At 43.6% G+C, this 24,373-nt stretch overlaps 1 protein-coding gene and 1 long non-coding RNA gene across 13 annotated transcripts in view; both read left to right on the top strand.

The window, feature by feature from the left end:
* Positions 1–24,373, top strand: part of ELMO1 (engulfment and cell motility 1) — a 620,389-nt gene that overhangs the window by 475,128 nt on the left and 120,888 nt on the right. The gene's annotated exons all lie outside the window — the stretch shown is intronic.
* On the top strand, positions 11,272–12,368 carry LOC116274681. Its single transcript, XR_004183460.1, has 3 exons — positions 11,272–11,293; positions 11,331–11,406; positions 12,001–12,368. It is a non-coding gene; the product is annotated as an uncharacterized LOC116274681 (long non-coding RNA).

Below are 24,373 nucleotides of genomic sequence, written 5' to 3'. Positions count from 1 at the left end.
CCCAGGAGAAAATAGGAGAAACCTGTGGCTTGGTGGTGAGTGACCCTTTGCCCAGTCACCCACTGTGAAGAGTGAACTGCAGGAGGGAATAGGAAGGAAAACAGATCTTTTAACTCTGCTCATCTCCTGCAGAGAAGGTGGGCTGGTTACATAAAAAGCTACTGTGGGTTGCTCAGTTCCTGAGTCTTGCTCACAGGGCTGAAGGAAGCATCACCTCTGTCTCTCACAGATACTAATAATGAGCTTGCCAGTCAGTCCAGCCAGTCAGGAGTCGTTTTCTCCAGCTGTCCCTCGCACCTTGTTGATGGTGGGTCTTGAATAGTACATTGTTTCTTGTTTTCTGTGTCTGTTTAGGATATACAGGGAGCTGTATCTTTAGATTTAAATGCTAAAGAAAATGGTGAGTTAGATGGGGAGAATGGAAATGAGATGTATAGGAGCATGGGGCAAACATAGAACGAGGGAACTCCAACCGAAAGAGCCGTAACCTAAATCTGAGAAGCTAATTTTGCAGAACCAGCTTAGCCATGGGACTTTGGGGATTTGCTTTGAAAGATGTTTGCATTGCCTATGTGATTGGCATGAGGCCACACAGTAGTACTCAAATAGGAGGAGGGATTTTGCAATGTCTGGAGATAATTTTGCTTATCACATCTGGGTGGGGTGGGAGGGGGGGCCGCTGATATCTAGTGAGTAGAGGCCAGAGATGCTCCTAAACATTCTACAGTGAACAGGAGGGATTTGCCATGGGGGTGAGAGGATTTGGCAACATCTGGAGATAGTTTTGTCACATCTGGGTTGGGGGTGGGGGGCCATTGAGACCTAGTTAATAGAGGCCAGAGATGCTGCTAAACATTCTACAATGCACAGGACAGGCTCCCACAACATAGAATTATCTGACCCAAATGTCAGTAGTGCCAAGGTTGAAGAACCCTGGCCTAGACCAAGTGAAGAGGACGGAGCGAGAGAACCCGGCCTGATGTCTGCCAAGGAGAGAGAGTGTGACCATGTACACTGAGAAGGGAGCTCTTCAGCTGGTCTGTCATCAGAGGAACCAGATGAGAACATTCCGTGAAGTTCCACCTGTCTTTTCAGCTCTTGTGTGAGTCTCCCTGAAAATCAACAGATACTTATATCCTCCATTTGTGGCCAAGGCACAGGGCAAGGGGATATGAGGGAAACACAGTGGAATAAGAAGTGGTGTCCACCCTGCCGAGTTTCCAGTTCAGTGATAGGGTCTCCTATCACGCAAGGCAGATTGAAGTAAGTACCTCTACCATAGGGTGAAAAAGTGTTATGAGAGCTTTGAAGAGTGAGTGAACAGGCCAGGCATGGTGGCTCACGCTTGTAATGCCAACACTTTGGGAGTCCAAGGCGGGTGGATCACCTGAGGTCAGGAGTTCGAGACCAGCCCGACCAACATGGTGAAACCCCTTCTCTACTAAAAATACAAAAATTAGCTGGGCGTAGTGGAGGGTGCCTATAATCCTAGCTACTTGGGAAGCTGAGGCAGTACAATTGCTTGAACCTGGGAGACAGAGGTTGCAGCGAGCCAAGATTGTACCATTGCACTCCAGCCTGAGTGACAGAGTGAGACTCCATTTCAAAAACAAACAAAAAAAAGGAGTGAGTGAGCAGTACCTTCTATACAGAGCATATCCTAGAGGCTCTGCTATATGGTGGGAACATGTTCGAAGCCCTTTTGCGTCTTGATATATATAGCATCGTGGTTAAGAGCATGGATTTAGGAACAGTGAGAACTGGGTTTGTATCCTAGCCCTCAGTTTCCTTCTTCATAGGAAGGAGATAATTGTAGGGTTATAGTGTAAGAAAAAAAATGAGATAATCTAAAATGGTTCAAATAGCACCTGGCACACAGTCAAGAGTTCAATAAATGGTAGAGACTGTTGTGGTATGGAGGAAGTTACTGCTCTGTGGAGGGGTAAGAGCTGTGTGATATTATACAGTTGGTTTAATTTTTCTGAACTTCAGTTTCCTCATCTGTAAAAGAGAGATGAAATGATGTGCTCTGTAGAACCTTTGTAAGGATAAAAGGACAATGTATGCCAAGTGCCTGGTGCATAGATGACATTCTATAAAAATGTGAAATCTTCTCCGTACTCCGGACTTTGGTTGAAGGAGTCTGGCGTCTTCTGCACACGATGATGTCAACTTGGGTCCCGCATGTTGCCTTAGTGTCCTTCACCCAACCCACCAGTGCAGGACACAGTGACCCTCCCCACCCACCCCCACCCCACCCACTGTCTACCCCTCTAAATGATTCTAAGAACCAAGTGTTTATCCTCTCAAGTATTTATAAGCTTCTCTAAGATAAATATTTTATATAAAATCAAGCACCTCTTGATCCTAGTTATGTTTTTCACCACTTATCTATTCAAACTACATTTATTGAGCATCATCTGCATGCTAGGAACCGACATAGGAGTTGGGGATAGTAAGTCAAAGAATACACAATAACTCACTTGACTGTGTCTATGATAGACAAGTGTTTGCCTAGCTTATGTCACTGGAACTCGACCTTCATTAATTTTGCAATATTATTCAATTAAATAAACCTGGGCTGCATCCTGAAGGAGGACAGAGTCAGCTAGGAAAAGAATCCCCAGGGCCTACGTGGTTGTGGGGAGATGATGAGACATTCCAGGCAGAGGGAGTGGCCTCTTGGGTGGAGGCCAGAAGAGAGAAGGATGCTTCTAGGTCACTGGTCAGAGTGTGAGGGGGAAAGGGGCAAGAAATGCAGCGGGCGAGGTGAGGTCAGCTTAGGAAGGGCCTCCTATAAATTGCTGTGTAGTTCAGACTTTGACCCAAGGTTATTGAAGACTACAGAAATATTTTAGGCTAAGGAAAGACATGATCAGATCTGTGCTTTGGAAAGAAAACTCTTGGATTGAAAAGATTAGGAGGCCAACATCTGATCCAAGCTAGGAGATAAACACCTAATCAACGTCGTGTCCCAGATTGGGAATGTGGTCAATAGATGTTTCAGATGTGGGATCAACAGGTTTGGGTTGTTGATACAATGTGATGGAGACTGAGTTGGAGAATGAGAAACTGGGGATGATTTATTGGTGGGTAATAGTACCTCCAGTTGAGATAGAGAATGTGAGAGTAAGAGCACACCAGGATTAGGGGAGAGAATAGCTCAGTGGATGAACTAGCTGTGAAGTGCTTTGGGCACATCCAGATGGAGATACTGTGCTGTTCAAAGCTAGAAAGTGAATTAATACAGAATCAAAATCAAATACCGCATATTCACACTTATAAGTAGGAGCTAAACGTTGGGTACACAGGGACATAAGAGTGGAAATGGTAGACACTGGGGACTCCCAAAGCAGGGAGGGAGTGGGGCAAGGTTTGAAAAACTACCTATTGGGTACTGTGCTCACTATTTGGGTGACGGGTTCTATAGAAGTCCCAACCTCAGCATTGTGCAGTATTTCCATGTAGCAAACCTGCATGTGTACCCCCAAATCTAAAATAATTTTTAAAAAATAAGATAAAATAAATTAACAGTTAAAAAATAAATTAATGCATTGTGATTGTTTTTAAATTTTGCTGAAGAGCCTAGAGAGACAAGGTGAGTGAGATGGGCTGGAGAAATTGGAGTGACAAGAATTAGATAAAATTGTTAAGTCATTTGAATAGATGATCTCACCGAGGAAGAAGGTGGGGAGTGAGAAGAGAAGAAGGGACCAGGACTGTGCATCTGCATTTAAGGGACAGGCAGGAGAAGATGAACTCCCAAAAGACTGAAGAGGATATTCAGAGAAGTAGAAGAGATTACTATTTTCAGTGAAAAATGGAGGATCTTGATGATTTTAGAAGAAAGTGGGTTTTTAGGGAGAGCCCCCAACCCCTCATACTTACCATAGATAACTATAGTCCTTTGGAAGGCATGGAGCAACACAAACCCAGAGATGGTTGCAGAAAATGCCCTTCTCATTTTAACCAGGGGTGGCTTTGAAGATTAAATTACAAAGACGCAGTTGGGAGAATTCCAGTTTTGGGTCCTGACAACTCTTTGTCTTCATAGCATAGCAGGAGGGTCCAGTGGCCACTTGGACGACAGATGCACTTACCCTGTAACCATGAATACCACTCATTCTCTCACTTACTGGGAGGGGACTGTAGTCCTCATAGCTGCCCCCCCCACCCCAGTCTCCCTTCCTAGTGATGGAACTTTCCATTATTGACAGGGAAACAGCAGGCTAATGGCACAGATGAAATGTAAATTTTGACAGCCCCGACAGGTAAATATTGGCTTTGCACAAACAAGTTTCTATAAATAACCTGTCTGCTGTAGAAACTCCACAGATGGCAGCAGGGCTGCCCAAGTGTTGATTTTTCCCAGGGTGCTTGGTGCAGAAAAGCACAGCTGTCAGCTTTGCTGTTCCTATTCCCAGCTCAGGCTACCTCTGCTGTGCCTGCCGACTGTCCATATCCCATCTTCCTTTGGCAGGGAGAGGCAGGGACAGGTGGAGATCAGTCATTTCAATAACCTACCTCCGATGCCTTTCATTCCAGGATTCCGAAGGGGTTTCTTAAAAATGTCACTTCCTCGGGTTCTATAGTCCAAAGTGGGAATTTGTCTGATCTGGGGATGTGTTCGCCCCTTTTAATTAAAGTTGGTCCCGTTGAAAAGAAAATTGGAGGGAGTGAGATATAGTCACTCTAGACTGTGTGCCACATGGCCCTGTTGCTAAAAATAGTACCTTCAAGGACTCTGGGCAGCATGTCAGGCTATTATGTTAGCAGGCGTGGACTCTGACTTAAGGGGAATGTGAGGGGTATGGAGCCACAGCGGGTCATCTCACTGGGGAAATTTGCCCGATTTAACCCCATCCTGGGAGCTAAGGGAAACACAGTGAGCCACCATTGGAAAAAACAGAGGCATTCTTATTTTTCAACTATATGACTAAGAGCCCATAACTGTAAAAAAGCCAATTGAGGTGAAGGCATTCTAAATGATCGTTCTAGGGATGCCCAGAAAGCTTCGTGCTAAGTTAAATGCCCGTCACTGAGGCGGGTCTCTGGTTTGGGGTATGCCTGTACCTCCCTCCTTCCCTCCCTGGTGTTTATATTCTGCTCCAGTTTCTTTCTTTGGGCTCATTGACTTAATGCATTTGTATTGTAAGCCCCTTCAAGACCCTTTGGGAAGAAGAAAAGAAAGAAACCATATAAAAGTGAGTCAGAGGATTCTGGAAGGTACCTAAGATAGCAGTAGTAACTTAAACAATTTTGTATCCTACAAAGGCTTTGAGAAAATGTATGATAATAATGGACCTTGTGCGTTTAAAAACAATCATAATTGAAAATTAGGAAGAAAACAATGTTGAGAACTGGAATAGGAAATCACCTGTGAATAACAAAGTAATGATGGTACCACACCCAAAGCAGGGTTATTGTGATATTTTCTTTACCCTTATCCCCGGAGAGTAGAGCAAAGCTGCCGTGAGTCAGCAGGCATTGGAAAGGACAGCAAATACACTTGCCATTGCTCTGGGTTCACAGAGTGAATTCAGGATCCTTTATTCCCACTTCAAGGCAACCAGTCACTGCTAGCATAGGCTCCTTTGCTTTTCTGGTGGGGCAGCCCCTTCTAGCTCTAATTCTACATTAAGAAGGTGTACTAGTGTTTTAGGGCTTTGGGCCTTTTCTCCCAAATCTTGTCTGCATGTATGAGGGGCCTATGTTTTCAGTAAGGGCTGGGAACACTTCCCGGGCTGGGCTACATCCAGTCCATTGTGCTTCCCAAGTACTTTCTATACTACCTGGCATCCAGCAGGCAACAAATCAATGTTTGTGAAGCCCCGTTGACTTCAAGGAGCCCTGGTCATCAGAGAATCTGATCTCCACATTGAGGAAGAGACCAGAAATATGCTTCGTGAGTAAAATTACAGCTTAATATTCACCAGTAGAGCTTAGCAAGATGCTGAGCAGAGAAAATAATGAATCATCTTTTGCTCAGCCTGTGAGGATAGAAAATATTATACGGGAGGTCCCAGGAGTAGAGTGAAAATCATGTGGGCTTTGAAATCAAGCAGACTTCAGTTTGAATCGTGCACTCCTTCGAGTGAGCTGGTGGACTTCGGTCAAGTTTGAGTCTCTTTGAATCTCAACTTCCCCATTTTAAAAATACACATGATAATAATTGGATTCTTAGGATTGTCGTGTCCAAGAAGCAGTCTAATGTTAGGTGGCAAGCAGGGATTCTGGAGCCAGATTGCCGAGTTCAGATTCCTGCTCTGACATTTACTAGCTGAGTCATCTGCAGCAAATTACTTAGTCTTTCTATGTTCATGTCCTTATGTTTAAAATAGGGAAAGTTGCCATGAGGAATAGTTAATCTATGTAATGTTCTAAGATCACTATGAAGCACATAAGAACTGCATGTGTGCTTGTGACAATACCAGGTGGCACTGAGCAGAGATGCCCCACCTGTGCTACTCCCCACCTTCATCTTGCTCTCTTACTCTCCCTGTTCTTTTCTTGATCATTTTTATGTTTCCTGATCATTTTTTGAATGTGAAACCAGCCCCATTGTTGTGATTTTCCTAAAGGATTGTGCAGACCCTGTCTAGTGTATATCCCCCCTCATAGCAGATGTTGGCACGACTTTCATGGAAAGCCAGGAAGGGAGCTCTCGAGGAAAAAGATGAATGTTGTTACTCAGAACTGGGGTTAAGGTTTCATTTCTTTTTTGTTATGAAAATATGCTCTGCAATTGAAAACAAAAGTGCAAAGTGTTCTGAAAACTAAAAGTAATATACATGTTTCTTGAGTAAGGAGTGAATGAACTATTCAGAGGCATATAATACACTTCACTTATTCGAGGCATTAAATATTCCAGTTATTCATTCATTCAAACTTTCTTACATAGCAGTTCAGTTGTACATGGTTCTATGCCAGGTTCTGGGGATAGAAATAGGAACAGGACAGTCCTTATCTCCCAAAACTCCAATCAAATTGTCTATGAATGAAATTGGTGATACAAGCAATTGAACAAAGAGCTGCTCATGACGGAGGATCTAAAATGCCAACAGAGAGCACAGAGACAAGGGGAGGCCGGTGGCCCTTGTGTTAGGATGAGTGTAGCCGCTTAGCTGAGGCAGAGCTTACAGAAGATGGGGGAAAGGGAAGACTGGATTTATATAAACACCATGTTACTCTGAATTTTTTAAGCATAAAAGAAAAGGTATTGTTAACAGTCACAGAACTGCGTAACCGTAGTAGATAAGTGATACCGAACATACGCAGTGGAAGGACTTTAATGAATGTGTCGCCTGCTCATTTGCATGTTCACCCACCTCGACCCACTGCAGTGGCCAGTGTTGTCCCCAGTGTACAGATGCGGAAACTGGAGCTCAAAGGGGATGAGGCAGTAGCCCTCACCATGAGCACGTCTGAGGTAGGACCTGGGTTCCGCAGGTAGTCTGTGTCACACTGCACTGTCCCCCATACCAGCCTGCTGCGACCGTGATCTGAAGGTGGCTGGTCATGGTGATTTTTGCTGCGTGAGAATTCTGGAAGCTCTCAGTGGTGTGCTGTCCGGACTGCCTTTTTCCTTCCAGATCCTTGGACATCTTTTCTTGTCTTTCCTGGGAGCATCTTATCAGTTACTGGGAAAGGCCTTTCTGTACTATGTATTCATTTTCTTGGGAAGTGTTCATTATAAGTGTAGATTTTTTACAGAGCCTAAAAAATTTCCTGGCTGTGGTACTAAATCTAATTAGCATGCAAAGCCATATATGATCTCATGTTATCATTCCTTCAAGCCAAAACACAGTGAACCCACCATCAAAGCAAGTGCTTTCTTAAAAAAAGGTAAACCCTGCCATTTGTCCAGATTTATTCCCTCTCCATACAAATCTATATTTTTTATGTGACTAAAGATAATCTGTTGTCTACACCAAAGAAAACGTCCTCTTCATTTCCCTCCTGAAATCCCCTTCCATGTCATAAGCCGCCTCAGAGGGCGGCAGCACCCACCTGTCTCCTGAGACAGAGAAAACGTTGCTTTTAAGCCTCACTACAATTTGAAGGTTGTCACTTGTAATTACTTTATATTTCTATTTTAAGCATTGTTGACATGCTCTGGTAAGTCATTTTGTTTTTCTAGTATAGCTGAGGGATCTTAGAAGTAAGTAATGTGCAGCTGCACTTCCTGATAGAAGAGGAAAGACGTTCTAGATATGGCAGAGAGGGTGATGCCTCCTTAGTAAGTCAGGGTTGGATGCCTCCCAATGGCCTTTACTATTTTTTGATCCACATCCACCAGGTTGTGAACCAGCTACCTGGAGGTCTGGACTGACAGGGGAGTGCTTTGGACTATTGTACCTTAAAAAAAAATTTGTCTGTGTATAGCCATTGGTGAAATGATGATTGTATAGTCCATTGGTTTTATGTAAATTACAAATTAATGTTAACCTCTACCTCTAAAACTCTTGCTCCCTGGAAATCATTCAGCACGAAGCTAAGGTGATGCTAGCTTACTAACACGATTTCAAAGCCAAGGCACCTGGGGTGGAGTGAGCAGAAAGGCTTAGGAAACAGAATTCAAGTCCTGCCACTTCCCAGGTGTTTTATCCGAGGCAAGTTGATTTACATCTCTGAGCATAAGTTTGCTCATCTGTGAAACTAGAGAAATGAGGCCCCCTCTCAGGATGTTTTGTAGAGTGAATGCAGTGTCTTCCAAATGGAGAAGGTGAGTTCAATCCTTTGAAAGTACATGTTTGGCCATTTACCCAGGACTGGTCACAAGACCGAAGCCATGGAACTTCTTCCTAGAGATCCAAATTATTAGGTTTGACATTCTATTCTAATGACCCTTTAGCAATGCCATGGCAATTGCTCAAAGTGACAATTTCTAAAGGGAACTGAGAAATTAATAGGTGTCATGCTAGGAGATAAAAGGCCTCACATGACCAAATGTTTGTGATATGCTAGGTTTAAGAAATCAAACAGATTTAACATGTAGATGTTAATATGTTTGTAGATAAAAGATGGAGTTTCTCAAAATGTTACATCATAAAGTCTTTTCCTTTATCTCATGCTCCCTTTCTTTCTTTTGCCCCACCCAACATATCATGGAACCTGTGTAACTCAGAGCTTACTCTGAAAAGCGTTTATCTAAGGAATTCCACAGTTAGTGTTCTCAGCTCTTGACACCTGTGCTACCAGAAAGGCACGTTGTCATAGACAATGCCAATACCAAACACTATATAAAAAGCAAATATGTGACTTCTGAATATACCTTATAGTAAGTGAAGGTGATTGGTTGAAGTACTAGGCTTTTATTCTACGTGTTTTTTATTTAGCTGAAATTTCAGAAATCAATTTATTCTTTTAGAGCCAATCTGGATAAGAAGTGATGGAATATAGCCAAAGAGTATACTACATAATTGGAAACAAACTTGGAATTTCGTTTACATTGTTTAGGCCTATTTCATAAAATACAGAGCTCAGGGCCAATGCTACCTCCTTCATGAACCTTCTCTAGATTTCCCAGCTGGAAGTTGTCTTTTCCTTCTCCAAACCACTTATCACACTATCAGTGCCTCTCCTGTGCATTTATAAGTTTCCTAACTATATAAATCTTCCTTTATAACTGTCGCTGTTAATGCAAGAGCTAATTGTGTGCGTGGCTTGTCTCTCCTGCTGATGAAGAAACTGTTGTTGTAGAGTCCCCCAGTGCCTAGCAGAGAGCCTGCACATGCTAGACACTCAAATGTTTGACTTGGTGAGACTTTCTTGTATTTCCCTAAGATTGTTAATTTGTCATTATTATTGTTGCTAATAATTAGTTGTCAATTAACTAATATTTCATGAACATCTATGTGCTAGGCAATTTGCATTGATTACTGTACTCAATATTGTCAACAAAACTCTGAAGTAGATACATGCCCTCTCCAAAAAGAAACCAAGGCTTTAAGAATTCATAAAATATCTTGCCCAGTATCAGAACTAATATTCTAAACTACAATTGTATCTTGCCCAAGCCTGTGCTTTAAATCACTAAATTACCCTCTTAGGGAGTAAAGAATATACAAATACCCACAACCCAAAAGGGCAGCCTCAGAGGAGCCTTGGTAGTTCCCCATTCTCCTTAAGTCCCACTGTAGAGATAATCACCCTTAGGGATGAAAGACTTGAATGCTACTACCCAATTGCTTTCTCACATACAGTGTGAGTGTAGAAGGCTCTCCTTGGCCTATTCTATCTAAGGTTGCTTTCACCAGATTTGCCCCAGTGTGACTGTAAGCCCTTGTTAAGCTTGGGTTAATTGCCAATTTAGGCAAGGTTCTCATTTAGAAAGTCCCTTCAGGGAAAGCAGCCTCAGAACTAGGAGATGGTTGTCTATTTACTCTTCACTCACCCAGCTGCTAATGGGGTTAAGGGGATGGCAACAACATATGCCACTCCAGATTCTTCCTGTTTACAAAGTCTTGATCATTTCCACACTCAAAATCCTGTCGATTGCCACCTGTGGAGTCAGGCAATAAAACCAACCAGTATTTATTGAGCACACGCCACATGTAAGGATAGGGTGAGTGTTATGAATTCATTCATACTGGTTTGCTTTTGCTAGGAGCATACAGTGTGGTGAAGAATGAAACAGGAGATTTGTTTTCTCACTGTGGGTCAGTTGCCACTCCATGCCTGCCTCAGACCAGCCACTTGGCCCCTCTGCTTCCCAGATCCCTCAGCAGTAAGAGCAGGAGAGTGGGCTTTCGCAATTCCTACTCTCTCCTTCTCGGCCTGGCTGAGAGTGGGGCATCCCCCCACAATCCCAGGGAAAGGGTTGATCTGCACTTCGAACATGGGGACCCTTGTCTACGTGTGGCATGGTCCAGAGCCACAGCAATGCTTCTCATGTGTTCTGTTCACCACTTCATCTCTGAGAATATTTAAAAAATGCAGTTCTTGGTTAAGTGAGCTGGATCAAAACAGATATCCAAGTTGGAATAGGATCTACTCTGTGTAGACTTATTCTTGCAGGAGGTGAAACACACAGAGCCTGCAGGAAGAGTTCTATGAGTACTTGAGCCCCCAGCCTGTCTAGGTTAAGTCTACTATAAGTACTTGAGCCCCCAGCCTGACTAGGTTAAGTCTTCTATGAGTACTTGAGTCCCAAAGCCTGGCCCAGGTTAGGTCTTCCTTAATTGCCCAGGCCCCAGCTGACTAAGTCCGTCTTCCATGAGTACTTGAGCCCCAGCCTGACTGGGTTAAGTCTTCTAGCAGTGCCCAAAGCTCCCAGCCTGACTAGGTTAAGGTCTTCTATAGTACTTGAGCCCCCAGCCTAAGTTAAGTCTTCTATGAGTACTTGAGCTCCCAACCTGACTAGGTTAAGTCTTCTATGAGTACTTAAGTTCCCAACCTGACTAGGTTAAGTCTTCTAGCAATTACCCCCAGCCTGACTAAAGTTAGAACTGTAGTGCCAGACCCCAACCTGACTGGGTTAAGTCTTCTGTGAGTACTTGAGCTAGCCTGACTGCGTTAAGTCTTCTATGATGCTTAATTTCCAACCTGTCTAGGTTAAGTCTACTATAAGTACTTGAGCCCCCAACCTGACTAGGTTAAGTCTTCTATGAGTACTTGAGTCCCCAGCCTGACTAGGTTAAGTCTTCTATGAGTAGTTGAACTAGCCTGACTAGTTAAATCTTCTATGAGTACTTGAGCCCCCAGCCTGATAGTTAAGTCTTCTATGAGTACTTGAACCCCCAGCCTGACTGGGTTAAGTCTTCTGTGAGTACTTGAGCCCCCAGCCTGACTGCGTTAAGTCTTCTATGAGTACTTGAGCCCCCAGCCTGACTAAGTTAAGTCTTCTATGAGTACTTGAGCCCCCAGCCTGACTAAGTTAAGTCTTCTGTGAGTACTTGAGCCCCCAGCCTGACTAAGTTAAGTCTTCTATGAGTACTTGAGCCCCCAGCCTGACTTAGTTAAGTTTTCTATGAGTACTTGAGCCCCCAGCCTGACTAGGTTAAGTCTTCTATGAGTACTTGAGCCCCCAGCCTGACTGGGTTAAGTCTTCTATGAGTACTTGAGCCCCCAGCCTGACTAGATTAAGTCTTGGAGCAGTTCTTAGACTCTGTCTTCAGTAAGTGGCCAAGTCTTTGGCCTTTGTATGCTGTGGTTAGGAGATAAAAAAAACTCATGTCTTAGATGTGTCAGAATACAGTTATGTCCATAGTGCTTTAGGGGTTAGTCTCTATTTTTATTAGCTTAAACAATTATGCAGGTAAATACGTATTCATGTTTTTTTTAAATCAGCAATGTCTATAGCTTTGTTTTTAAGAGAGAGAGTGTTGCTATCATGCAGGCTGGAGTGCAGTTGTACGATTATAGCTCACTGCAGCCTGGAACTCCCTGGCTCAAACAATCCTCCCACCTCAGCCTCCCAAGTACTGAGGACTGCAGGCATGCACCACCATGCCCAGCTAATCTTTGATGTTTAAATCAATTGAATTTTTAAAAAATTGACGTCACTGAACAAAATAGACAAAAAATCTCTCTCATGGACCTTACATTGTAGGTAGCCATTGATGACAACTAAAATAGAGAAATAGGATTTTCCCATCCAAGAACACAGTATCCAAAATGAAGAAACTGTAGTAAAGGCCCTCTTAGCTCATGTAGCAGGAGTTAGCAGCTAATTAGTTAATTAAAAAGTTGATGACAATGGTTATGGTTAATCATAATATGACATATGCATACCTTAAATATTTTATTTTAACGTAAAACATACAAATGCATGTTAAATCACCCACTTTTTAATGTGAGACCCAAGCTTTTTCTTAAATTTGCAGATTGGAGTTTCTAATTACCATTCTTAGATAAACCATGCCAAAAAGACATAATCTGTGATTTCCAGTTTCAGTTTTCTTAAAGTGGAACGAGCTCTGAAGACACTTTTGAAGTAATCTAAGTACAATCTCTTCTAGTTTTTTGTGGTTGACCTGCCCACATGTGGTTCGACAGCAGGTTTGGCTTGGTTTCAGCAACTCGTTTTCATCCAGTCTTTCAAAGCATTCAACTTGAAGCTTTTTCTACTCATATTTCATCAGTGTATATAATATGCAATCAAATTACATAATTACAAGGACAAGTATAACTGGAAGAAACACATTTAGGAGACAAAGACCCCTAAATCTCACATCTCAGCTGGTAGGAGCAGAAACCCAGGGGCATTCCAGCATCTTGACTATGAGCTTGGAGTGTCAGCCTGGGCAACAGCCAGTATACTTTACAAAAAGGATGGAGGGTGTTTCTTAAACTGGCAAGTCTGTTATGGTGGCCATCTTTTAAGAGAACTCCTACTGTACTCCTGGATGTGACCATAAGCAGACATTATTTGCAGCTCCTAGAACAGTGTTTCTCAGCCTGAGTTCTGTGGCACCTGGCAGTTCCATGGGTGGCCTCAGGGGCCACCAGAGAGTGTTGCCAGCAAGTCTGAAACCCCCCAGCTTCCTGCAGCTGTGGGAGCTCCACTTTTGTTTTATACCTCTCACTGCTGCATTTAATTTTATTCAAATAGGAAGACAGAGCAAACCATTATTATCTTTAAACAATGGATATTGTGGTGCTTTTAGAGAGGAAATCTTAGACCTTTAGCAGTAGCATACACTATTATCAATAGAGGACATCTGATAACAGTCTGAAATCTTTTCAAGAGACAAGTGATTTTAAATGTCTGGTTTACGGTTGATTTTCTTCCATTACGTGTTTCTGAATAGGCACTGTGTTCATTGCCTAGAGCTGCTGTAACAAAGTACCACCAATGAGGAGCCTTCAGACAACAGGAAGTTATGGTCTCGTAGTTTTGGAGGCTACGAGAAAGTTATGGTCTCCTACTTTTGGAGCATGGCTTACAGGGCCTTGCTCTGTCTGAAACCTGCAGGGGAATCTTTCCTCGCCTCTCACGGGTTTCTGTTGAATTGCTGGCCATCCTTGGCATTCCCTCGCTTGCAGCTGCATCACTTCAGTCTCTGCCTTTGTTGTCACGTGGCCTTCTCCCTGTGTGACTGTCTTCATATTGCCATCTTCTTATAAGGACATCAGTTATACTGGACTAGGGGCCAACTCTGCTCCAGTATGACTGCATCGTAACTAATTACATCTACAGTGGCACTGTTTCCAAATAGTGTCACATTCTGAGGTACTGGTATGAGGACTTCAGCATATCTTTTGGGGGGAGCAAAATTAAACCCGTAACCGGTGCTAAAGATTTGTTTAATATAGTTCTTTTCCCTGCCCCTAGAAACTGCCAGAAATAAAACAAAATCTCCCAACATTTAAAATGCCAGTGATGTCCCTGTGCCTGAATAAAACTGAAGTAGATCCCTGGGAGAACCCCCTAACTGAGGTGAGGCAGTGGGGCCCAAAAAAGAAACTACAATAAAAGGAAATACCATATTTTCAGTGCTTACTCTATACTTAATCCTGTGTTAAGCACATTCTTTTTTGAATGTATCTTCCCTCAAATCCTAACAGATATCTTTAGCATTTCATATGCTTTCATTTGTAAGCAACAGAAAACCAAACATTAATGGTCTCTAAGAAGAAAGTGGGCCAGGTTCAGTGGCTCACACCTGTAATCCCAACACTTTCGGAAGCCAAGAAGGGAAAATGACTTGAGGCCAGGAGTTTGAGACCATCCCAGGTAACATAGACCCCATCTCTAAAAAAAAATACAAAAATTATCCAGGCATGATGGTGCACACCTGTAGTCCCAGCTACTTGGAAGACTGAGGCAGGAGGATCACTTCAGACTGGGAGGTGGAGGCTGCAGTGAGTCATGATTGCACCATGGCACTCCAGTCTGGGCAACAGAGTGAGACCCCCATCTCTAAAAAATAAAAATAAAAAATTGAGAGAAGAAAACGTATTGGCTCTTTAACTGGAAGCCAGACTAAGGTAGAATTCAGGGCCAGCATAATCCAGGGGCAGTAGCCCATTTCCCCATGATTCCCTGGGCTCTTCCCTCCTCCATGTGGCAGCTTTATTGCTCAGTGGCTAGTAAGGGGGTGGCAGTAATGAGGGACATCTGCACACCACATCATCCCATGGAAGAGACAGGGCTATCTTCAGAACGTGATCCCAGAAGGATCAAAAATACTTACAGAAACACTGAGTCTACCCTCTGCTTGGTCCTTGGGGCTTGAATTTGTGCCCACTCCCTATTTCTGAACCAAATACTGTCCCAGTAAAAGGGGTTGCACTCAGACCAATCAGAGCTACCTCTGCAGGTGGGTGCGGTGGTCAGCATTCACTCAGGTGCTAGGGCTGCCTGGAGGGTGAGTGGACACCTGAAAAAAACAGGGTTCTCTCAGGAAGGAGGAGGGGGCAATCTTAGGTAAGCAACCAACAGTATCCACTGCAGGAGGCCCAGGGTACAGATGAAATCACTTAGATTTAGGGAATCGCTCACTTCTTTCCAAAATCACACAGCTTGTGTTAGATGAACATTCAAGAACAAATGGCTTTGACTTTGTCTAGCATACCACCACCTATTCTCTTACTGGAGGGGCCAGCCATTTTCCTGGGCTTTTTGGAATAGTAGTGTAGTCATAGCTTATTAGAAATGGCCTTCAAAACCCTTAGCTGTGCACCTTGTAGTAAGATCATCAATAGCTTCAAAATGTGTGTGCCCCTTTGAATGAAAATGCTGTTGTGGTGTCATTGAGTGTTTAGAGAGAATTCTGGGGGTGCCTGTGCTGGGAAAATGCCCCACCTGAATAGACAGCCTCAGCAGAACCGCTCATTAAATTGTTTGCCTCCTTTTGTGCCTTAATGCACTTTGATCAAGATATCAGATAGGTTGCATCATCAGATAAGGATGTCAACAAAAAACAGAGCTGCTCTCCTCAACTTTGCCGTTAGGCCAGTAGAGTACTAGTACTTTTTTTTTTTAGAAGGGACAAGGCTATATTAGTCTTTTACATGTGGCTGATAAAGATATATGCAAGACTGGGCAATTTACAAAAGAAAGAGGTTTAATGGACTCACAGTTCCACGTGGCTGGGGAGGCCTCACCATTATGGCAGAAGGTGAAAGGCACGTCTCACATGGCAGCAGATAAGAAGAGTAAGAGCCAAGCAAAAGGGGTTTCCCCTTATAAAACCATCAGATCTCGTGAGACTTACTCACTGGCACGAGAACAGTATGAGGGGAACCACCCCCATTCAATTATCTCCCACTGGGTCCTTCCCACAGCACGAAGAAATTATGGGAGCTACAATTCGAGGTGGGGTTTGGGTGAGGACACAGCCAAACCATATCAAAGGCAATACCCAAACAGCCTCTCCGGAAAAACTTGCAGTGGTGGAGACCACGGTGGTCCTGATAATGTTGTTCACAGTAATAGCAAATCTCCCAGATGGAAGAAAAATTTTCCTGTGTCCCTGGCATCTCACTCAAGTGACGGGAAATGAAGAACAAGCTTCCTCGGCTTAGACCTTGGGGACAACGTGGGTCCTTGGCTCTAACCTGGAGTTGAACTCCTTCTGTGCATTTTTCTTTAGAATTTCTCTGGCCCTTGGCTATTTAAAGCTTTCTCTAGTGTCACCAGAAGAAGATTACAAAATCCAAGAGTTTTTCAAGGACGTTTTCTTTAGTGAGCATCTGACTTCTTGTCAAGGAGAAAAAAACTATTTTGCCCATTATTAACCTTCATGCTAATTGTTTCTTTTTTCATCTCCTAATCATCAAAAGCGCATGTTTTCATTTCCATTTCAATCATTTCAATTATTTGCATCCAAAGCAGAAACAATCCCAATGTTATTAACTTTTATAATGCCCAAAAGTACACAGCTGTGAGCCCTACCTAGCCATGCCTGAGGGTTCCTGTTTCCCTGGGAAGGCACCCTCAGCAGGTTTGGTCTCTGAGCTGTGTGCAGGGAGAAGGGACTAGAGTGTGGATGGTGCGAAACCTAGCGCTCCTCCCTCCGTGCAGAGCTGCCAAAGCAAAGGCACATATTGTCAGCCCTTGCCTCACTTTCCAGAGCCACTACCCAGGCCACTCTCTTCCTGAGCCTTTTAGGAAAGCGTTGCAGCAACCTCTCTCATTTTCTTGGTTGGGGAAGGGCTGAGTTAAATTGGCCAGGCATGTGACTTGTCATCCACATTGCCCTAGTTCGCCAAAGTCCGCTTCTTACCATCATGGCCCAATCTCTGCAAAAACTTACTCTCCCTTGCAAATTCCCTCCAAAACTGTGACTTACCCTCAACCCAGCCCTCTTTGCTTCATTCCCAGAGGGGTCTCTCCAACCCCACAAGCCACCCAAAGCTGCCAGGATCCTGCTGGGAGAGCCTACATTTCACACCTTCCCATACCAAACCCTTTCTTCAAAACAAAACAAGGGCTTAGAGGAAACTCAGTAAATAATTGCTGTACAGCAGAGCTGTTGTCATTCAGATGGGAGGGGCAACTTGAAGTCCTGCCCCTTGGCACTCCAAGGTGAGCCCTGCCTCTTTCAAACACTGAAGATCACAGACCTGAAGTTACACGCCTGCAGCCATGAAGCCTCAGGCCTGCTGCCTGTCTGGCAGGTGCCTCAGTGCTACCTGCCTCTGATTCTCCTCTCCAACTTCTGCCTGCTCTGCCAGATTCCCCAGAACTCCCTGAGTTGTCTTGTGTCTGGAAGAATCCCACAGAGTTGCCCTTCATCCCACAGAGATGGAGCCTCTTAGCAGGAGAGCGTTGCTCACATCCTATTGCTCTGGTCCTAGACTTCTGTCCTCCCAGCACCCCACACCTCTCACTCTAGGGCATCCAAGCACACAGAGTATTTCACACAGAGCATTTAAAGTGCTTCTCATGCAATTGTGATTTCACAGCTCACTTCTCACCTTAGAGGCTTAGCAGGAACTACTATTCGTCTTCCCATACCAAGTTCCAAGGTAAGAGTGGAGATGTAAGCCCCTGTGGATCTTCAACTAGAAAATGACCTGGACTTTTTAGAGAAAGCGACTAGTTCTTCCTATCTGGGGCACCTTGGACCAAATGGATTAATATCCTTAAAAATGCCATTGTACACTCTGTTCCTGTATCATTTTAGCTGTAGAAAGTTGGTGACACTGTGAAGAGTCCTATCTAAGCAAACTTGGGGTACAGTGATTCCTCGCCTACAGCCTGGCGTCTCATAGTCTTCTCAAAGCATGGGTGAGTGGCATAAAGGTACTGTCTAGCCCCATGTGCTCTGAGCTGCTTTAAGCAGAAGTTAACTGGGCCAAAAGGACACCTCGTTGTCGCTCTATCATAGCAGTGTGGGATTGTGATTGAGAATGGGACAGAAGTGATAGCTTCACATCTTTTCAAAGTCAGTCTCTACGCTGAGACTCTCTGAGCCCTGGCTGGAGTGCCAGCCCTGGGAAGGCTTCCACCCACTGTCTCTGCAGCACCCCAGAGGATCTCAGACATGGACAGCAAGCATTTCCCACTCATCTGTTGCCTGAACAAACATCTAGGGAGCTCTTGCTGTCCGGGCACTGAGCTTGGACACTCAGTGATGAATGGAGCACACAGAGGGTATTGCCAGCCTGACAGAGCAGGCTGAAGAGGTACAAGGAGCCCACATCTTGGAAACATCCAAGAGTCTAATGGATATTAGAGACACAGAAGAATGAAATCAGATCTCATCTTTGCTCTGTGTCTGTCTCCTCTCTGATCCTCTCAGCCTGCTTTTTCTTCAGTTACAGAAGCATAAGACTCCGTAGAACCTTCCAGCTTTGTTTCACTTAGTTCACTTAGTTTGTTTCGCTTCCTTTGCACTGTATTCTCCCTGCTGCCTTTGCCCCCACAAGAGTAAGCCACAGTCAATCCTTTTCTGAAGTACAAAGACTTCATTTAGCAGGGTTTGAATTCAGGACATTTTTTCATCCATACATTTCAAGATTCTTAATTAGAAGTAGATAGACTCCTAAATCTAACACGCTTTTTTTCTCCATTCATGAAACAGGAAGTGACAGAAGGGTATTTAGCACATTGCTTTCTCTTATCACTTATCACCCAATCCTGAATTGATTTTCATTTGTCTCCTAGTTAATCAAGGAAATCCTTGAGACAGAGAAAAGAGAAAACTAATACTTTTTATGAAGGAGCCTGAGCCAGGTACTATGTGGGAGCCCTTCCCTGTGTGTGGACAGGAGCCTTCAATGGTGTCTAGTAGTTGCCCTTCCCACAGCTATACTCAGTGTTCTGTGAATGAATGAATGAGGTTAACCCTCCAAGAGCAGATCATCTTACACCTCAGCATGTGTTTTAGTATCTTCAATCTTCAAAGTCTTGTGTATAGTTTCTGGTTACCTGAAACAATATATTATGCTGAGCTTTCTGATTTTCTTACATATCCTTAAAGAGAGAAAGATATACACAAAAGATCCCAGCATATAAAATTTGCTCAATTAGTGTTTAATACACACAGATGGTTATTAAGGGAAGTCTGTAGCTAGGGAATACCATTCTCCCTTTCGTGGAGGTAACTCCACATGTGCCCAAGGTTACACAGCTCAAGCATTGGATTTGTGTTCAGGTTGGATGTATTCAGGACCCACCATGTGCTGGGTGTGCCACTGGGAACTGGCCACGTGCTTATAATTTAATACTACAACAACTCTGCAGAGTATATATTAGTGTGGTGATTAGGGAGATGATGAAACTGAGGTCTTTTTTTTGAGACAAAGTCTCACTGTGTCGCTGCCAAACTGGAGTGCAGTGATACAATCTCGGCTCACTGCAACCTCTGCTCCCGGGTTCAAGAGATTCTCCTGCCTCAGCCTCCCCAGTAGCTGAGATTATAGGTGCCTGCCACCATGCCCAGCTGATTTTTGTATTTTTAGTAGAGACAGGGCTTAACCACATTGGCCAGGCTGGTCTTGAACTCCTGACCTCAGGTGATCCATCCACCTCGGCTTCCCAAAGTGCTGGGATTACAGGCGTGAGCCACCATGCCTGGCCTGAAACTGAGGTCTTAAGAAGAGTTTTATTTAAGGCCACAAGTTTTTACACCACAGGACCCTATTCCAGTAGCATCCATTACAGCTTAAGCAGCTAGTACTGGTCCTGGGAGACTGACTCTCTGGGATAAATCCCGAAAAGCTGCCTTAAGTGTTCTAAAGGAAGCACATTTTATTCCAAATTTGTATCCATCCTTTTCACTCTAGCATGGTGCCCAATAAGCATGATAGTGACCAAAGCTTTCATTTTATTAAATTCTGCATTATTTTAGAATACATTTCTTAACTATCAAATTGACAAAAATGGATCAAGTGCAATAGGAAAGGAAGAAACTGTTATCCATTCTGACCCCTTTCGAGGACTGATAGAGAAAGAGATAGGAGACTGAAGGTGCTCATGTTCTCACCTCAAAGGTGAGTCTGAAAAGATTCACTGAATTTTTCTGCATGCCCCCTTTGTGCAGAAAGAGAGGAAGCATGTCTTTCTTACCCTTGAAAACATGCTTTGACCGTTTCTGCACTTGCCTTATTGGAAAACAGTTGCAATTGTGAGCGTGACATGTTTGGAATGATAGACTTTCTCACTAAGGGAGGGAAGCAGAGTCAAGTTTATTTTAAAAAATCAGTGAGGTGGTTCTAAAAACACAACATTAAAAAATGAGGTGCCTGAGCATGCTCTGTAGAAGATGATTTTATCCTATCTTAGCGGGTATTTCGATTATGACTACTCTTGTGAGGAGCAATGCCCCTGGAATACAGGAGTGAGTAACAGAGCACAGCCTGTGACTTGGGAGGCTTCCCACTAAATGCAACTCAGAAAATTAAAACCATAAGTAATTTTTTTTTGTTTGTTTTTGTTTTTGTTTTTGAGACAGAGTCTCGCTCTGTCGCCCAGGCTGGAGTGCAGTGGCCGGATCTCAGCTCACTGCAAGCTCCACCTCCCGGGTTCACGCCATTCTCCTGCCTCAGCCTACTGAGTAGCTGGGACTACAGGTGTCCACCACCTCGCCCGGCTAGTTTTTTGTATTTTTTAGTAGAGACGGTGTTTCACCAGGTTAGCCAGGGTGGTCTGGATCTCCTGACCTCGTGATCCGCCTGTCTCGGCCTCCCAAAGTGCTGGGATTACAAGCTTGAGCCACTGCGCCCGGCCAAGCATAAGTAATTTTAATGACAGCCTAAGAGAAATGAACCTTCAAAGGTTAGGAAATTGTAGTTTTCATTGGGGGAATTGCATGGAGTTAGACTTTCTACCCTTTTTATCTTAAAAAGGCACATCGAAAAATATTACAGTATATGAACATGGAATAAAATTCACTGAATCTGCCATTTGTAAGCAAGATACAGCTTTTGAATTAGCCCAACATTGGCTTGCTCTTGATTTTATTAACATAACTACATTGGGCCCAAAAAGCCACCTAACCATTTCTAGACATGTCCAGAGGGTGTAAACATTCCCTGGAAAATAGTAGCTTGCCCATGGGCTGGAGAGACCCGCACACCAGGGTGGTCAGTTCGGTTGCATTTTATACAGGTAACGAGCTCATGACTCCTCAGTCACTGGATGTGTTTCCCAGCTCTCTGTGATTTGGGTCGACCAGTGCTCCTCACAGTAGGGATGCTACCTAATGAACAACGTAATCTCTAAACATAATTTAGGGCCTTGTGGAGATGCATTATTTCATTAGGCCACTTGGATCTCATGGAGCAGCAGACTATTCATTTTCCCAATTGCTCCCAAAGGGGTATGCAAAGCTGATGAACCTCTTTACTTATACTTTAGGAGTAACTCATTGACCGGACAAGCTCTGGCTTGTTTCCAGGGGACTCACTTGGGAGTGATGGTTTTCAAGTGCATTTGAAAGCCAATACAACAGATTTGACCATCATAGACTTGAATATATAATATTTTAGTATACATCGCTAGCTACTTTCACATTGTTCTGTTGCAGTGACTCTAAGACATACTCTATAAAAACCATCAGCTGCTTGACCCATTCATTGTTTATTTTTCAACAAGTATTTTATGAGTGCTGACCATTCTGAACTGGGCCACAATAAACACTGAGCTGGAGGACCATAAAGCGTGCTTAATAAAGGTTTGGAGAGTGGCATATTGCCCCAGTAAGAAATATTTATATGATCATTTTGATCTCAACTTAAATAGAAAAATTTTCAATCTGCTGCCTTGATGTGTATTTACCTGTGCCTTGATGTGCATTCCATCACATCTAATGCCTTGATGTGTATTTACCAATGCTTTGATGTGCACTCCGTCAGAAAACTCAGATTTGGGAGGCAGGAGACGGAACAGGGGAGTGACCCTAGGGAACTAAGAGGAGGTGGCAGCACTTGCACTTTCATGTGGAGCTTGACCCCACTTCTATGTGGATGAAAGAGTCAGTGCAGTGCTGGTGGTGCAGCCAGCCTCTGGACATCAGGAAGTAAGCCCGGCAGGAGTCCATACCCCAATCTGTAGCTGCCTAGACCAAGGTAACCCCATTAGAGGCAGTACTAGAGAGTATGGGCTTTGGTTCTTGCAGAGTCTGCTACTTGCTAACCAGGTGCCCTGAGTAAAACTCTTAACCTCTCAACTGCCCTTTCTTAGTAATCCCCACTATTAGGGCAGATGCAGCCCGTAGCTCAGTGGCTGGCCAGATAAAACTTCCATAGGTGAAGGTTGCCCATGGCTAGTGAGGTCATGCTGCTACCAGTCCCTCCTGTCTTTCTGGTCCCTCGTTGTGGGTGCACGTGCTGTGCAGCTCTTTGTCTGTCACATGCCATACTTTAGTACATTCTCACCATTCAGAAAAGCTCCCTTTCACACTTAATCTAGTAGAAGAAGATCCCTAGCTCCTCAGCAGGACCGTGTGGTTCCCTGAGGCCTCTCCCACAGCCCTGGTGGCTGGGATGACTGACTGCACTTTAGACCATAGGTAATAGTCACAGTCTGGCCTGGGAATGGGGCTGAGAGTTTACTCGGCCTGCTCCTTCAAGATGAGCATTATTAACCAGGCAGTGGGAACCAAACAGGGCTGAAATAGGGGTCGGTGTTATCTCTCTGTTGCAGGGTGTCACTGCCCCTGATGCATTTCTTGTCAGTGCTTCTTGGAATAGAAGGAAAAAAAACGATGGTGTAATATACTGTTCTTATCAGAGACTTCACTTTTCAAATACAAAATGCCATTTGTGTGTCACTGAGGCTGTTGTAATTGCCCTCTGCACCTGATTTATAGATGGTTCTTTTTGCCTGGTTACGCTAAATGATTTGCTTAAAGTCTTATTGATTGGATGGGGAAGGGTAAGCGTTGCTGTTAAGGCCCTGTTGAGTCAGTGGGAAAGGAGGCAGAAGGAGATTTAGAATGTCTTAAAATAATCCTATTCTTGGATAGAAGTGCAGGTGGCAAGAGACAGCCAGCTTTCTGTTTTCTCATGCAGAGGGAAGATGCACTTACGAATCCTGACGTTAATCCTGAAGCCTCACTTGAATCAAAGGAGTTTATCTTCTTGGTTAACAAGTGACAGATAAATAAATAAATAAAACTTTTGAATCTTCTTTTTCTCTCATTTGCCTTTTAGGATTTTCAGAGATTTACTATCACCCAAAGACAGTACTAAACCACAAAGTGATAAATTTTGGATTTCTGAACAATCAGAGATTGACTGGCATGAATTATTAAGATTATCCCAAGGCTGGCTTCCAGAACTGTTGCAAGATCAATCACCTATTTACTGATATTTGAACTCCCAAATCTCTTCCGCTTGAGCCCATTACTGTAGTTAAAATGACAGTCCTTGGAAGTAACCAATTTATTTAAATATGTAAATAGCCCTTGGGCCCCTGTCAGTCATTCATACTCCAGTATGAACTAGTTCCTTCAAGTTTAATCCCTAGAGTGATGCTAAATGTATAGGGAGGGGTAGGTATTTTACCATAAACAAAATAGTGTGGGACTGTCTCCCAAAAGTAAGGCTGAGTATGGAACCACTGTGTGGTCCCCAGTTCTGGGCTGCCTTGTATACTGTAAGCTTTCAATTCTGCTACTCTGACTCTTCACAAGGGAAGATTATAGCTTACTTCTTGGTGTTAGTGTGAGAATCGGCCTAGGTAAACTCTAGAACTCTACTAGCACTAATTTAAACAAGGATTTCTATATGTGGGCTTGCTGTTGAGCAGCAGATTGTAAATTATATTTCATGGAATAAGTGTTCAAGATACTGTTAACAGGCATAACACGTAAAAGTGTTCTGTCGCCCAACAAGTTCGAGAAGCATTAGGTTAAAGAAACAATCTTGATTTCGCTAGTTGTTTCTAAATCTCCAGTACTATATATCTTTTACATTCTTCCTTGTTCATTAAACTCATTTGTTAAGGAATGTCTCTTGAGGCAGGGATAGCATA

The sequence above is a fragment of the Papio anubis genome, chromosome 4 (genome assembly GCF_008728515.1).
Source record: "Papio anubis isolate 15944 chromosome 4, Panubis1.0, whole genome shotgun sequence".
Lineage (NCBI taxonomy): Eukaryota > Metazoa > Chordata > Mammalia > Primates > Cercopithecidae > Papio > Papio anubis.
This window is presented reverse-complemented; position numbering and strand designations above follow the sequence as displayed.